The sequence below is a fragment of the Ochotona curzoniae genome, unplaced genomic scaffold (genome assembly GCF_017591425.1).
Source record: "Ochotona curzoniae isolate NIBS_2020 unplaced genomic scaffold, NIBS_Ocur_1.0 contig_1014, whole genome shotgun sequence".
Taxonomy (NCBI): domain Eukaryota; kingdom Metazoa; phylum Chordata; class Mammalia; order Lagomorpha; family Ochotonidae; genus Ochotona; species Ochotona curzoniae.
In genome coordinates this window covers 38,027,918-38,045,390 of record NW_024464920.1, presented here as the reverse complement: position 1 = coordinate 38,045,390, position 17,473 = coordinate 38,027,918, and positions in this window count along the sequence as shown.

Below are 17,473 nucleotides of genomic sequence, written 5' to 3'. Positions count from 1 at the left end.
GTTATATAGTACATATACTGTATAAAATGTATATGCTATATGTATTATATTGTATATAGTATACATTATACACATATATACATACATATGCATATTATATCTCTTAAGCAATGAAGGTCCATATGTCTCCATAGAAACCGACCATCTCTCAATCATCCTCCCAAATCTCTTCCTTAATTAATTTATCTTCCATTAGAACCAACATGTAAAGTATTCTTTATTTCCTTAATTTTCTTAATTGAAGGCGAAAGGCTTTTTTTTTTCTTTTTTCCCATTATCCACTTTAGTCAAAACAGCCAAGAAGCCTTTCACTTATGCTTTCACTGTAACTGGCTGATTTGTCATCTGTTTTCAAATACTTCACTGGATCTGCTGAAATGTTGTGCCTGTGATTGGCACACATTGTTGCAAAGGTAACCACAACTCTCTCCTTCCCACACTTGTTTTGCAATGTTAGTTTGTCACTCCGGGTCAGCCCTTGACGTCTGCATACTTTCCCAGCCCTTGAACCTGAGCTGGCTGGATGATATCACTGACTGAATGTGATGGACATGAGGCCATAGGATTCCTGAGTCAGACTTTTAAAGGTCTGGCAGCTTCCACTGCCCTACCTAAGACATCTGACCCTACCTAAGAATAATACATTGTTTGTAGATAAACAAAATTTAACAACCTCAGGGAGATGAAGTGTGGTTATACCAGTTTTCCCGGTGAACAGCCACACCGTGATTCCAGACAGAAGTGAACCCATCTTGGTCCTGCCCACCCTGGTTGGCCTTGTACATAAATGATCCACCTGAGTCAGTGCAGCAGCAGAATACTCAGCTGACACAAAGACACATGAGAGTTAATGAATTATTACTATTTTAAGGCTTCAAGCTTTGAAGCACGTATTGCAAATTAATTATAATTAATATATAACTCAGCACCTGAAAGGGAGATATTGTTTAAAAATATTACTAAAATCTAGGGGTTTGGCTTTGGCATTGGGAGATGGACAGAGAATAGGATGGCAGCAAGGAGACCATCACTTGAAGATCAGAAAACAAAACCACTATTAGGAACAAGAGAAGAGGTTGCTCATGTTGGCAAAATGGCCACCTGTGGTAACTTGGAAGATATAATTGGAAAGATTAGGGTGACAGTGCCATGATAAGGGAAATTCAGGGATGAACTGCTGTAGAGAAAGAAATTGAGGCACTCCAAGAGTCCCAGTTAGCAGTCAGCATCAAGGTCTCAAATGCCAGTGAAATCTAGCTGGCCTTCCAGTTGAAATAAGTTATATGATTAAGACCAGGAAACAACAGAAGAAACACCTCATCAAAAATCTGAGACAAATAACTATCATTTTTGTCTTAAGCAAGTGTGTTTGGGGTGGCTTGTCCAATACCGTGAGACTGCCAGTTGAAGAATATGGCACATAGGCTACTGTTTTGTGGTTGTCTAAAGTGAACATTTTTATAGTAACTGTATAATAGAGACTGTCGTATCCAGATGTGAAGATACAATGCAATATGCATTTCTACTTCCAAATCAAGGATGGACTCTCAATGAAACTGTTAGATATATGTTGACAATAGGATGCTGGACTCTGCCATTGTCCATACATGCAATGTCAGGATACACGTAAGTATCAGAATGATGATCTATGACTGCTTATTGAGGGACTATACTATTGCACAAATATATGGAAAAACAGTGGGAGGGTAGCAAATCTAGGAGGAGGAAAGGGAAATCCGAGAGCCTATGGAATTGTATCAAAAAAAGATAAAAGAAAAATAAATAAAAATGATATCTCAACATCATTTTCATCCATTCATTTGCTGATTCAGTCAATATACACTTCCTAGAAATATAGAAGACATAGAAGGATGAAAAAAATTATTCTTCCAAAAACATAGTAGAAAAATTGGGCAAGGAAATACCAATTTAAATGGTGTTGAGACTGCTGCCTTACAAGCAAGCTGAGGTTGCCTCAAGAACACAAGCTGGTGCATTCATTCTTCCAACATTAGTTGATTCCCTACTGTATTGCAAGCTTGGTCTAAGCCTTGAAAATTCAGTGGTGGATGAGACAAACACATTCTGGGAAAATACATGGGTAATATGCAAGTACATAAAGGACTTCTGATGGTGGTGGATAATAATTGGTAGAGAAGAACAGGCCAATCTGGAGGTCACGTGAGGAAAACTGGTCATTCCTTCGCAGACAAAAATGGAGATCCTTACCTTTCCTGAAAGCAAGTCTCAGATGAATTAAAAACTTAAATTATAAGGTTATCTGATGAAAAATACAGGAAAACATATTTACAATATTTATGAACTTGCGGATTGACTTGTTAAACCAAAAATTATTGAGTAAATAAGATAGCATCGAAATGTAAGATAAATCAAGACATCATAAACAAAGCTAAATATATGAAGCTAAAAGAAAACATTTACAACATAAGAGCCAAAATATTAGTCAAAATAATATGTAAATAGTTCTTGTAAATAAGAAAGATAAACAACACCAAGGAGGAGCTGGCAAAGGATGTATAAAGGAAAAACGCTGAAGTGGAAACTCCACCGGCCGATAAACATGAAACATCTGAATATAATAATTATAAAAACGCAAAGTAGTGTAACTAAAACTAAATAGAATATTCACTTATGGAGGTCTCTGTATCACTGACTTCTCGCTCTCTGTCTCTCTCATTTGTGCCTCTCAAGTAAGATTGGGAGAGGGAGAGAAGAACAGAGTTGAGGAAAAAGCTTTTGAACTTAGTTGCCATGATATAACTTCATAAGAAGAGTGCATCAAGGACTATCCCCTAAAATATCATTTTCTTTCCTTTATGCTGCCAATTTTATGGTTGGATGCTACAAGCAGACATATTTCGGTTATCTGATAGATTTTGGAATATGCATTATGTATGTATATATTTATTTATATGTATAATTATGCAGCAATTATTTTATTAGTAAAAAAAAGTATACATTTCCCTGTAGGAAAATACATCTAAAATGCACATATGCAAAAAACAAAAGGAACATTTTTAGCAAGTTTTCACTCCAAGGCAAAATTGAACAAGTGCACAGCCTCTCCCCAGCTATCAACATCTGGTACCACACTGGTACTTTCTTGTTTTGTTTTGTAATCCATGAATTTACACTGGCACATTATTGCCAAAAGATCATAATTTACTTTGTACAAGAACATAGATTCCCATACACTTTTCCCAAGTTCAAATATTATCAAATTTACTCTCTTCTCCTCTAATAGGTGAATATTCATTCGCATTTTTGTATTTATTATATTCACATGTCTCGTGTGTTTATTGGTATTGTACATTCTGTGGGTTTTGACAAATGTGTGGTGACATCATCCACTGTAACAACACCGTAAAGAGCACATCCACTGCCCTAAATGCATCCTGTAAATGCACACACTTAAAGCACAGTCTCAAAGAATCGCTGCCTTCCTGAGATCCAATCACAACCTTGGATTCAAAGTCTGATTCCGGGAGAACAGGAATTCCACCCTGTCCTTGCTCCCCACTCTGGACCACGGACTGTGCATTCTATAAGTCCCATGCTGCAAGAGACTCAGCCTCTACTCTGGCAGCTTCTACTCTCAAGGGAATGGCAGAAAATGATTTTCTGCAAGGCTGGGGACTGTTTCAGCTCCACAGTGCTGTAATTTTTTTTTTATCAGTAACATCCCTTAGCACTAGTACTATCTTCCCCATGGACTAGTGAATTATCCACCACTCCTTCCAAATACACAGATTAAATGCATTTGTAGACTGAAAATTGCAAAGCCACACTGTTTCTTCATCTCTCTGAATTAACAACATTAATTAAAGTATAAGGGAACCAAGTCATCCCTGGCTTGTTGAAGGAAAATATCATCTTACTTTGTAAAGTAAGAATCAAAATCTCAAAATGCAGCTAAGATTTTTGTCTTAAAAATAAAAATAAGATTTATTTTATAATCAGTTGTGTAATTTTAATCATCAGAATTGGTTTTTTGTCCCATCAAGTAACAAACGACATTATTTTTCCCTGTGCAAATTTACAATTTAACTTTGTAATAAATTGCATTGTATTAACATTGCATTGATACTTATTTACAAAGAGGGAAAAGAATGTTCCTTTATTAATGAAATTAGAAAGGGGCAAAATGAGGAAGAAAATACCTTTCTCAAGGACTCTAAGGACCCCAGGGCTAGGCAATGACACAGTGGAGTGAGAGACGTAGGAAAGAAGAAAGAAGGATGCAAATTTCTATGACTTTTGCCTTCCTCTGCAACTTGGGGCCTAAAGACACTCACAGTTACACCTTTTAACTACATCCCTACTAGTAGAAACGCAATCTGCAAAAACTTCATTCAAACTGAAACTGATGATAGCTGCTTTTGAGGCCTCCTCTGCCCTAAGTCCCTCCCCCCCCACCCACCCAAAATGAAATCCATGCCTGGATTTTTATAAAATGCACTTTATGTGAACTTTTAAATTAAAATGTTGCACATGGTTTTTTAAAATTCCATTTTCTGTGAACTTTTGGAAGTATCATTGTGTAGGGCAATGAGAAAAACCTGGGGGGAGCATCATTCCTAGTCCTTTTAGACTTGTCATGATCCGTGCTGCTAGGATTTAAGAGGAAAATGAAACTGGGAGAAAATTAGAAGGAAAACTCTCCCTATCAAGAATCCTACTTCCTTCCTTTATGCATGCACCTGTTAAGAAGTGAGCCTTTGAAAATCCATCACGTCATGTCACAGCACCTGCAACCCCCAGCACCTGCAACCCACAGCACCTGCAACCCACAGCAGTTTCCCTCTGGTCTTTAATTAAAATGCTAAGGACCTTCATATACCATCAGCTCTCCAAAGTTGGCTTTTGGGCAAAAGCAGTGTTGAAAACTTTCCACTTCCTCTGCCAATGGTACAGTTGTTAAACAATGACCCATCTAGTAGGCTTTCGGAATCTTCAAAGCAGCCCTGTCAAGATGCAATGTTTGCCCGATACTCCACCTGCATCCCTGTCCTTCCAGATTCCACATTGGCCAAGACTCCAACAACATACGGATGGGAGAGGAGTTAGGCAGGGGCTTCCAAGTCAAGAAAACCTACACTCTAGGTCTTGCTACCTTCTGTCTGCCTATGGACAGTCTATGCCTCCTCTTTGAGCTTCGGTTTCCTCATCTGCAAACTAAGCATAGGACAAACTTCCCTTATGGGTTTGTTGTTCAAGGAGATGTGAGGTTTGGGCAAAGGCTAGCATTGTGGGTGGACACCGAATACAGGTTAGCTCTGTCACACACTCACACCCACAGGCAGCCCTTTTTTCCTTTTCCTATGGAATGTGCGGGGCCTCACGATCATGAGGTATTCTGTCATAATGTGGCCAGATACTGGAGTGGTAGACATGAGAAGGACAAGGAGTATGTCCCTGCCAGCTTCAGGGAGCGAGGGCAGAGGCACACGACGGAAACAGTGCAGCACAGCGTGAGCACAGGCCTCGGGATGACAAAGCTTTGTCCCTGACCAGTATTCTATTAGTTAACCAGAAATTGCATCAGTCAAATTGCAACATCTCAGCAAAACAGTAAAGTCCATAGGGGCACATGGCACAGATTTTGTATTTAGAATATTGGGAGACTGAGAGATGGCACAAAGTTGAACATATCTATGGTTTGACAAAATCACAGCCAGAAACTGTGTGAGAGTTCCCGGGCAGCTTTCCTTACCCCAGCCGCGTCAGGAACTCCAGAAACATATAAGGTTACTGAAATCCACTCATCTTTGTATTCAGAATATACATTTCCACAAACACTTTTGAAGTCCTGTCATATTTAAAGATCTTGATGAGTTTAGAAATAACTATACACCTTCAAAATCATGGCCAGAATCTATACTACAAATGTACCCATCAATTTCAACAGTTTCCTTCTAGCTTCTGATTATTTACCAATTCTAGTGAAAGTGTCCTCTCCTTTCTGTCAAAACTGCTGTCCTAAGACAACACAGATTCCTTTCAAGCTCAAAGTGTGCGTGCGAGCTTTTTGGAGGAAACATCCAAGGTGAGTCATTTGTCTCTTCCCTTCCAACCCTCCTTTCTAAATAAAAAACCAATTAAGAGAAGTGATCCAAGTTCCATAGCTGCTTAATTCACTGTCAGTAAACAGACAAGAAGCTGCCTTATCTCTACACGGGGTCCTTGGACAACTTTAATAATAAAGCTCATTCTTATTGTTTCCATACTTCCATTATTTTCATGTGATACTTCTGTCTGATATTAATATTAGCAACAGAAGTGCTTACAATGGAAGTCAAAGGGGGAAAAGTTTGTAAACCTAATCTTGTCCTATGGAAATTTTTCATTTTAATAAAGCATGGATTAAAGGCCCTGCTCCTTCTGAATACATCTGATGTTAGCAATATTCCAAAAACTCACATTGATTGATGATCAAATCACCAGAAAGCAGCATACCACACAGGTCCAATTATTAACAGGTATTTCTGAAACCCAGTGTGTCCCATAATTCTTTTGGGGGTACCACCATGATAAAGTATATTCTCAAATAATTTTTCAGTAGGTAAATATTGATGAGACCCATTAAACTCTGTTATTCAGAATTTTTAAATTCACCAATGAACATCACTGATGCCAAAGAGAAACTGTAAGCGACTGTCTGTCCTCTGTGGTACAGATCGATGCTCCCGCACCAGAGGCAAGAGGTACTTACTTGGATTGTTTTGGACCAGAGATGAACCTCCAAGGCCTGGGAGAATTCTGGAATCAACCTTCCTCTCCACACCCAAGCAGTTTTGCTATATACATGCTCAGAACTGGATTTCACATTGGGGTGAGTCAGGGGACAGTGGGGTGAGGAAGAGGAGGAGAGAATTCTAGCAGAAGCTGTGGATGATCCCAGGCAGCCTTCCAGCCTCACAGCCGCATCTCCTCTTGGCTCTGTGCCTCATGCACACAGATTAGTCATTAACAATCCTTCCCTGCTAATGATGTAAACAAAGAAAGGAAACTTGGGAAAGCCTCGAGATTCCCAGAACAAATGCCCAGGATAGCATCATAGAAAATGAGAGAAAACCAAGGGGCCCCACAACTTGCCATTGAACACTTACTTCTCTGGCTCATGGGAACCCAGCTCTCCATACGTATCATTCAAAACTGACATCCTGGGCCTTGCACTGTAGCCTAGTGGTTAAAGTCCTCACCTTGCATGCGCATCCTATTTGGGTGCCAGTTCTAATCCCAGCAGCTCCACTTCCCATCCAGCTCCCTGTTTGTGGCCTGGGAAGTCAAGGACAACCAAAAGCCTTGGGACTCTGCACCTGTGTGGGAGACCCGGAAGAAGCTCCTGGCTCCCAGCTTCGGATTGACTCTGCTCCAGCCGTGGCGGCCACTTGGGGAGTGAACCATTGGATGAAAGATCTTCCTCTCTGTCTCTCCTCTCCGTATATTTGACTTTCCAATAAAAATAAAATAGATCTTAAAAAGAAAAACTGCCATCCTCCCTCTCTCACTTTCCAATGTCTTTGAATAGTTCTAGTACTTTCCAGGGACTAAAGCTAGAAACCCAGGCATCTCCACCTTTCTCTCTCCCCAGCCTCCAATAGCAGTAAGAACAGTTTTGTGTTGAATCTATCCTTGGAATGTCTCTAATTTCCAACCCATCCCATTGTTTGACTCCATTGGGCCTCCATTGGTCTAATGACTCCTTTTGCTTCTCTGTGCTTTCTTTTCTGTTTTCCAAATTGCATGGCACTGTAAAACAGGCTGTGGTCAGAGGCCCATGCATTAATCTCACCTTGAGCAACACACTTAGATTCTGAGTCTTCATTTTCCCACAGAGTGAGTATAGAAAGGCTGTCTTAGAAGCTGTGGTGAGCATGACATGAGCAGTTAAAGTGTTTAGTTATTTTTCTTGTCTCTATTGCAATAATATAAAGGAAACTACAGGATGGAGGGGTGGAAGGGGAATTCCATGAGCCTATGGAACTGTATCATAAAAAAGAAAAAAAATATGTATAAAGACTTGTCTGCCTATTATACAGCCAACAGCCTGCTATAGCCTCTTCTCATCTAAAACCCCCAAGAGTTCAGTTGCCTTGAAAATAAATATAAAATGTCTGATATTAAGGGTCCTGCTTCTACCTCTGACACTTAGCTGCAACATCTTTTTCTAAAATTTTCTCAATCCCTGTCTCTTCAAAGATCCCTCCCCTTTGCCCACATGTACTAACCTCTCCTGCCTCCATCTTTGCACAGTTCATTTCCTGGGTTATTCTAGCTTAATTACCTTTATTTCACACTGAGCACAAAGATCATTGGAAAATACAGTAAAATAATAAGGACACGATGAGATTATTTCTAGACCTTTGTTTTAAAAAAAATGGTTTTAATTGTAAATTTATATAATCTATTTCTTGTCCTGAAAGCTGTGTTTAACAACCAGTTCAGAAGTTCCTGAGATTTTAACAATGAATTGTCATGAACCAGGGAAAGCTGGCTAGAGCACAGCGCTAGAAAATGGAAGGTTCTTCAACTCAGTCGCTACAGGGTCTAGGAGGGAACGAAGCCTGAGAGACTCAGTGACTCATCAAAGCGAAAGAGTAAGATTCAAAATTCAGATTTGTTTTCTTCAAAACTGATATATTTTCTTCTATCCTTCACTATCAACCCCAGCAGAATGAGATCAAAATATTTATTCTGAGACATGCTTATCAGTACTAGAATATTTTAATTAGTGGCTGACTAGAACAGAGCTGAAAGAAGCCATTAACATATTGTTGGTGATTAACTCTGGTATAATATTAGAAAGCCACCTTGGCCAAAAAAGATCTCTGCACACAGATTTTTTTAAATTAATGCTTTAATGTCTTTATCTGTACCATGATCCTCCCATTTTAATTGAAGATTCCCTGGACCCCAGTGAATTAGTTCACAACAGATTTCTTTGAACGTTGTATTGAGAATGGAATCAGAATCAAAGGACAGACTTGGTGCGGGGATGTGGAGGAGCGCAAGGCAGACATTAATATGGACAACGAGTAGCAGGGGCGAGATTGTGGAGAACTAAGCCGGCCTCTCCTCATTGGTTCAGGCCTGGCTCTCAGCATGAACCTGTCCCAACACTAACTCTGCCTCCTGTGAGATACCTGGGATATGCAGAGTTGAGTGGTTTCTCTTTCTTTATTAGATGCCACAAACCTGGAGAAGCTATGTTCTTAGACAGAATTCCCAGAGCCATGGATTCCCCCATGTTATTACAGTAGTATAGTCCTTCATAAATCGTCATAAGTCCATCATTCTGCTCTTTCAGTGTATCCTGACATTGTAGGTATGGGTGGTGGTAGAGTTCAACAACCTCGTGTCAAGATGTATCTAACAGCTTCATTGGGAGTCCATCTCTGATTTGGAAGCACAGATGCATACTGCATTGTATTACTGGATGATGCCTCTTTCATGTATTTTGGGGGATGGAAATAGAATTTTCTAGAAGTTAGCAGTTTTTGGAAGTCCACTCACCTCTGTACAATCAGCTCCTGTGACTTTCTGTCCCAATGCACTAGTGTACATGGTGATCACAACCTTTTAAGAAGAAAAATATTCACAAATTGCTTTATAGAACCTTTATCCGTGAGATAAAACACTACTCTGTGGTCCTGAAGAAGACCTCAGGGAAAGAAACACATCCTACATAAAAAATGTGGCATACTCTATCTTTCTGCACACCCTTTGTCTTGGAGGAATCCTTTATTTGGTTGTTTATCTACTTGCACAAGTTACATTTAAAGTTAAATCATTCAGTGGCCATCACAGAAAAGCTACAGATTTCAGATAATCAAGGGCTGCGGTGTAGCATGGTGGAAAAATTCACTGCCGGCAATGCTGATATCCCATATGGGCACCAGCTTGTCTCCCAGGTGCTCCACTTCTGATCCAACTCCCCGCTAATGGCCTGAGAAAAACAGCGGAATATGGGCCAAGTGTCTGAGCTCCTGCCACCTACATGGGAGCATCTAACTTCAGCCTGGCACAACTATGGCCTCCACAGCCTCCTGGGAAGAGAATGAGAAGACGGAACATCTCTCTTTTTCCCTCCTTTTCTCTCTCTCTCTCTCTCTCTCTCTCTCACTCTGGCTTTCAAATAAATAAAACTTTAAAAAAATTCAATAACCAAAAAGATAAAAGCAAAATCTACCTGTAATCCTAAAAGTCACAGGCTGTGACTCTGTGTCTCGTCAAAACTTAAAAGTTATAGCCTTAAGCTTCAAGATGACTATATTTAGAGACAGGACCTTTCCTGAGAAATTAAGATTACATGAGGTCCTCAGGTAGGACTGGCACCCTCAAAAGAAGAGAAGTAAAAGAGAGGAAGAAAGACTCCAAGAGTGTGTGTGAGCAGAGAAGAGGCCATGTGAGGACACAGGCCAAAGATGGCACCTTGAAATAAGGAGAGAAGCCTCAAGGGAAACCAGACCAGACCACCCCACACCGTAAGGAGTTAGGGTTATAGTCACTTGTGAAACTGTCCTTTGAAAATATATATTTGCATCTCCCCTATTTTTGCTTCTTTCAGAAAGCAACTCCTGGTTCCTGGTTTCACCATATGACTTCAGCTGGGTTGTTGCATGAAGACCCTACTGGATTATGAATTCCACCTCCGTGAGCTCCAGTTTTAGCAGGAAACCTAAAAGAGGGTCAGGAAGTCCCACTGAGAGAATGCAAAGGGCTCCTCTAGAAACTGTCATTGACCAGATGAAAATGTCAATTTCCATCTCTTTTGCTTTTGAGTAAGCTAGACAGGATTAGAATTCAGGCCGGTGATTGCTAACTGCCATTCTAGTGCTTTTTTTGTTTTTCCCTCTTTCCAACTTGTGCTTAAAAGAAACCGTTCCATCATTTTCAGGTTCTTCTCTCTTGAAAACCCTTCTGCTGCAGCAGGAGGTTTCTATCTTTATTTTGCTTACTGAAATTGCATGAAATTTTTTTCATGGGCCTGGTGCATCGGAACAACTGGCTAATCCTCTACCTGGCAAGGGCCAAGATCCTGTATGGATGCCACACACATGGGAAAACCTGGAGCAAGCTCCTAGCTTCTGACTCTTGGTTTCAGATCAGTTCAGCACTGGCCATTGCAGCCATTTGGGGGAATGGACCAGTGGATGAAGGATCTTTTTCTCTCTCTCCTTCTCTCTGCTCTTCCAATAGATCTTTTTTTAAAAAAATGTAAATTATGTTTGTATAGTTGATCATGGTGGAAAGGATCAAGGGTTAGGGAAAAATGGATGTGATCGTTGTTTCCAATTTTCTATTTCTTCTTCCTGTTTTTTGGAAGGATGAGGTAACATAAAATTATACCCACCCCTCCCAACTGCCCAAGACCCAAGGATGGGGAACAGCCACTCCATATCGACCCAGGGTCCTGATGTGCTGCACGCTCTGAGAGTTCTGCCCAGTTGGTTTCAATGGTTCTGAAATGCTGTCAGTTTCACCAATCTAAGGATGAGGGAACCCTTTCATCGTCCGTTGGCTGACATAGTCAACCTTAGAGTCCCCATTTAAATCTTTTTAAAAAAAATTCTTTCGTGAGCAGCGAGAATTGAGATCGCTTTTGTATTTCACACTGAATTCCCCAAAATAATACCTCAGTCTTGGACTTTTATCTTCTAGCAATGTGAGAAACAAATTTCTGCTATTTAAGCTTCTCAGTTTATACTAAAAGATACTTTTAGTGGTTGCTTTGCTTTTTCCTAGTCACTTAAATGCAAGTTGACATACATCTTCTTTTTATAAAAATGATGTCATAAAGTATATGCTGCAGTGTATCTTAATATTACATAAACATTTTAGTATATGACACTAAATATTAATAATCAAATTTAAACATAGAGGATTCTTAAATATCCTATTGATGTAATTTATGGTGCATGCCTTCATTTGACCAGTGCCCTGGTGTTGAACATTCCATTTGTTTTCAGCTTCCCTCTGTTATAAAGGACATTACGTTATCACTCTTTGTGGCTAATCCCTTACCCGGAAATCAGTGATGGTTCCCTGAGTCTGATTTTCAGAGGCAGAATCACCGAGTTGGAATGGACAAGCATTTTAAAGACTATACAGTTAACTTAGCCAATTGCTTCCAGAAAGGTTGTGCAGTGTGTACAACTCCTAGTGATGGTCTCAGTGTGGCTCTCTCCTGCCCTGGGACCAGAACATCAGGAACTTGGCTCTTTTTTCCTGAAGAACTTTTCTCTAAGGTGACCCCAGTCTTTACCTACCCATCCAACAAAGATACCACTTGGACATTCAAGAAATATTTTTGATCGTGTGATATGACCAATGAGTGATTCATGAAATTTATTTAGTGGCTCATGACTAGCGTCTGTTGGTTTTTGATGAATAACATGGCAAATATTTGCATTGCAAGAACAAAGGTAAATATTAATGAACGGAGCTTTTGTTTCTTTGGTGTGTGTGTGTCTGTGTGTTGATACTCAGATTTCAATGTAACATAGTTGTAAAGTCATAATTTAGAAAGTTTGAAAACTGCTGAAAATTCCCCTAAGTCAAAGCCCGAAAGATTTGGATTTTATGCATAACTTGGAGGGAAAAAAGACTGGCGAACAGGATATGCTTCCAATTTTTCTCCCCTATCAGAATACTTGTGTTGCTAGAAATATGATAGAACCTTTCAAATGTACACTGAATTAACTACTGAAAATAACAAGTCGTAGTTTTATAAAAGAAAAAGTTATAAATTTCCAATATGTGGCAAATAAAGTATACTTCCCTTTGCCATTTATTTTTTTTTTTATCAAATTATGTCTATGGTTGTAGGTCTAGCCTTCCTCATTCCCAGCCATATTTAATACTCTATGATCACTGTTTTTAAACTTTAATTTTTAATAAAGTACTCCATATTTTTATTTCAATTGACTCCCACAAATTATATACCCAGCCTCATCCATTAATTCCTAAAATATTCTTTCTGATGAGACAGTGGGGTTCTTTATTTACTCATGGTGGTGCCAAATACCATTAATAACTGCAGTGTGAGGTCTCAGCCTCGATGGATGAGGTATGAGCTGCTTGGAAGGTTTGTAGCATGGACCGACCATTGCAAAGAATCAGCTGTGTGCCAGAACCAACATAAGAGAATCTGGGTATTTAGAAACTATTGTTCTACCCAAGGCATGTGCTCAATTGTTCCTGCCCCAGCTGGAATAGACTGTTCAGATTGTATTCAACTCTTGTGAAAAGTAGTTTTAAAATAGGATGGCCCACTTAATGCCGTGCATTCATACATGGGTTAAATGGATGTGACACATTCGCAACAAGTTCTCCATAAAAGATACAACAGAAAGATAAAGGTCACGTTGTGTCTAAGTGCTGTGCTACACCTAATTTACATTCAAAATCCGCATCTGGTTAAAAGATCACTAATAGGTGGAACAAAGGGCCAAATTAGAGAATATGGCCTGTTGGGCATTTGGAAATTTCACATCTGTTTGGAAAATACAGCTGACAAAGGAGACAAAGGTACTGTAATCAGAAAGGTCAAAGTTTAGAGCTTCCCATTGTGGTAATGATGTGTTTATACTAGCACTTTCGTGTTCAGGACCTGGGAATGGGCCATGATCATGGAACAGAATCAGAGTCACGATGCTGGTCACCTTAGCACTGAATCTGAAACAAAGGTGCCAACCAGGTACCAGAGGAATTGATCTGTTTCCACACAGAGAACAAGCACTTAATAAGCATCAGGGATTTTGAACACCATTTAGGGAATCTCCTGATGAGACAGGAACTATAATTGTTACCATTCTTGCATATTCTCAAAGTATTTATGTTACCCCCATGAGAAAAATGGGCCGTCTAGTGGACATTCATTTTCTTATCTGTCTCCTTCACCAGTCCATAAGCTCCCCAAAGATCCATACTGTGCTTTCAATGTCTGTATCCCTAATTCAAGAACAGTACTGACCCTGCTCTAGTGCTTGGCTAACCTCTATAGTTACATGAAAGAATGGATGCCTGGGCTGGCGCTGTGGCAGTGAGTAAAGCCACTGCCTATATCTCAGCAATCACACATGGGCACTGATTTACCATCTGACTTCGCCACTGCTAATGACCTGGGCAAAGCAGCAAACAAGTGACCCAAATGTTTGGGCCCCTGCCACGCACATGGGAGATCTGGAAGAAGCTCCAGGCTCCTCCTGCCTTTGCCTTGATCTACTGGTGGTCATTGCAGCCATCTGGAAAGTGAACCAGTGGATGAAAGTTCCCTATCTCTGCCTATCTCTCTCTTTTCAACATTGAAACTCCATCATAATAAAAGACAAAAGAGAAGGCAATCCCAGAGCCCCTGTGCATTGCTTCTTGATATTCTGCAGTGTCAGCAAAAACACCATGGCTGCTGAAGCTGTTCTGCTGAGAGAACAGATGGTGCAAAGCTAGGTCAGATCATGGGACGCTGAGTCCCATAGGCTAGTTTCTACATTTCACAATCTTGCTGATAGAAGACAGTAAGCTTTTTTCTTCTCAAGGGAAAGCAATTTGACAGGTAACTTTGAGAGAAGGAATTTTGAGTGGGAAATGCCAAACAGAAGCAAAGAACTGAAGAAGTGAAACAAGAACTAATCAGGACAGAAATTCCAAATGGCATTAAGCACATACAGTTCCCACCCGCAACTCCACCAAAAGCTGAAGCTACAGTTTCTGAGAAGATGATACAGCAGCACTGTAAACTGATGCAACAGCACAGATAAGAGGAAGGAGAGACAAAGAGAAGGTGAAGGAACAGACTGAGTGGAGGGGCTGGTGCGGCAGCTCAGCAGGCTGATTCTGCTGCACTGGCATCCCATCTGGCTCAGTGACACCCATTGTGGCCATTTGGGGAGTAAACCAGGAATGAAAGATCTCTCTCTCTCTCTCAATCTTTCAGGTATAAATAAATAAATAAATAAATAAATAAATAAATAAATAAATAAATAAATTTTTTTAAAAGAAGAAAAAAATTGAGTGGAAAGGAGAAAAAGCAGAGTAATCCAAGGCAGACGGTATGAATGCTAGCCTCTAGATGCTTCCATTTAGGTCTTCACATTGTTACTGCTAGAAAACACTCTGATTCACATTCTTTATGTAAGAAAGACAGTCTGGTGAAACAGTCCCGGGAACACTTGTCCATGGCCTCGTCATTTATGTACCTCTTGCACAGGTGCAAAATCAGATGATGATTTTCTCAGCAACCTGAAACCTGCATGGGTGAGGGGGCACACTCTCTGGCAATGGTGGTATGTGCTAGTTCAACAGAGAACGCTGAAATCCCGGCTCCTCCTCATGGGTCTGCATCCAGAGACTGCATGTTGCTGCCTTCTTCCTAGAATCCCGACATTTGCCGTTGCTCAGCACCCAAAGAGGTAAATACCAGGTCTGACACTACAGGAAGCTTCTGAGACTACCCTGCAGCACTAAGGGCAGCACCATTCTGATCGATCATGCGGTAACAGCTGCTGCATATTTGCATATCACTCTTCTGTTCAAAGTCATTTATTGCAACACAGACCCAATAACGAAATTTTCAACCAGGCATTTAGAAAATCAATAGCTTACGTTTAAGTGGAATTTACTATGTTCACCACACTAGCTTATATTTTGACATTAGCATTTAGCCCTCACACCAACCTAAGAAGAAGTCTTATTATAACTCCCATTTTATAGATGAGAAAATTGAAGCAGAGAAAAGTGTATTATGCAAGTCATACAGCCAGTAAGTGATAAAGCTAGAATTCTATTGAAACATCCTCGTGTAAAGTCCACTTTGAAAACCAAATGTCCTGCAATGAGTATTAATGAAATGAATCAGAACTTAGTCTTGGAATGAAACCATAGACAGCCACAAAGATGAAGAAACTGTTTAAACTCAGAATGGAATACCACCTGAGCTATAGCACCAATTGAACAGAAAGCACAGAAAAAGCTATGGTGTTATCCAACTTGTGGACAGTGCAAATATGTACGTAAGAATAGTTCACAAGGCTCACAGAAAATGGAATTAAAAGATAAGTTTATCTTGATGCAATGGTTTTTGAAATCCAGGCATTTTTTTTCATAATATTGATTTTTGAAGTTAACATGAGCTTTTTCAACTATAAGGCACTGGTAACACCAGCTGGCTGCCTCTGGGAGGCAACAATTAGGGCTCATACTTACTGCATGTACATTTTATACCATGTGCATGTATTACCATTTAGAAAGATCAAGCTACAGATTAACATTTTAAACATGAAAGGACATGCACATAAAAATTTGAGGCTGGAAGCAACAGAATTTAAAAAAAAAAAAAGCAGAAAGGGGATGCAGCTGATCAGGTATAGGCATGATTGCAAACTTTTGGTCATCAGGGATGGCTGAGCATTCGAGCAAGACCTCTGTAAGAATACTGGGGCCGGGGGAGGGCTTCACAATGGGAGAGACAGAATACCGAACGTTGGGACAGGTTTTAACAACAGCAAGCCACAAATATGATAAAGGTCCCTGGGGACACGTGTGCCCTGTACCAGGTGAATGGATGTGTGGCTGTTAATGTCAGTGTTGGGAAAGGTCAGGGAGAAGCTGAGCACAGATTGCAAGTCAGTCCTATGGTGCCCATCCCAGGAAAATTCAGAAGACTATAAACTACAAGTGCCTCCATCTCCTCCTGTCCCTCACAGCCCAGGCTGACAAGCAGTGAAGCTGTGTATCCTCAAGGGCCTGGGCAGGGAACAAAGGAATAATTGAAGGGTTGCAGAAAACAAAGCCAAGGGAGAATGGTCCAAGGAGCTGAGATTGTCGGTTCTCAAGGAGAGCAATTATTGTCCCCTACTTGACGACGCAGCATTGTCAATAGGATGGTGACCAGCTGTTCCTTGGCACCACAAAAAGAGACAAAGAGGAAAAGGGGGCCTGATTGCAGCACAAGCAATTTAAACTGTGATCAGAGAAAAGTTTTGCCAGAAAATTAAAAAAAAAAAAGATTTTGAACATCAAGGGAACAGATTCCAAAGGAAGATACCAATCCCTCCCTTCAGATGAGATTTAATGATGAGCAACTTGACCTGGGTCTAAATTTTCATTCTTGGCAATTCAATCACCTGCTGTGTATCCCAGCATCTTAAACTGAGGGGATAATACCAACCTTGTAAAGCTGTCATTAGAATTTCAAGAGAGTCTGTGTATACAGTATTTAGGAGAAAAATACACAGGAAATCCTCGGTGAATAGAATGATTTGTCCTCTAGAGTAAGAGAAAATGTACGTTTACCAGAAGGAGCCTTCAGTGACTTACACAGCTACTTGTGGTGGTCTCCAGAGGTCTCTGATTCAAGCAGATCTCTCATGAAATGCTTCATCGGTGTGTTTATGTACACAGTTTCTTAACAAAAGCTCAGCTTTCGTATGATAAAAATTAGACCACCCAT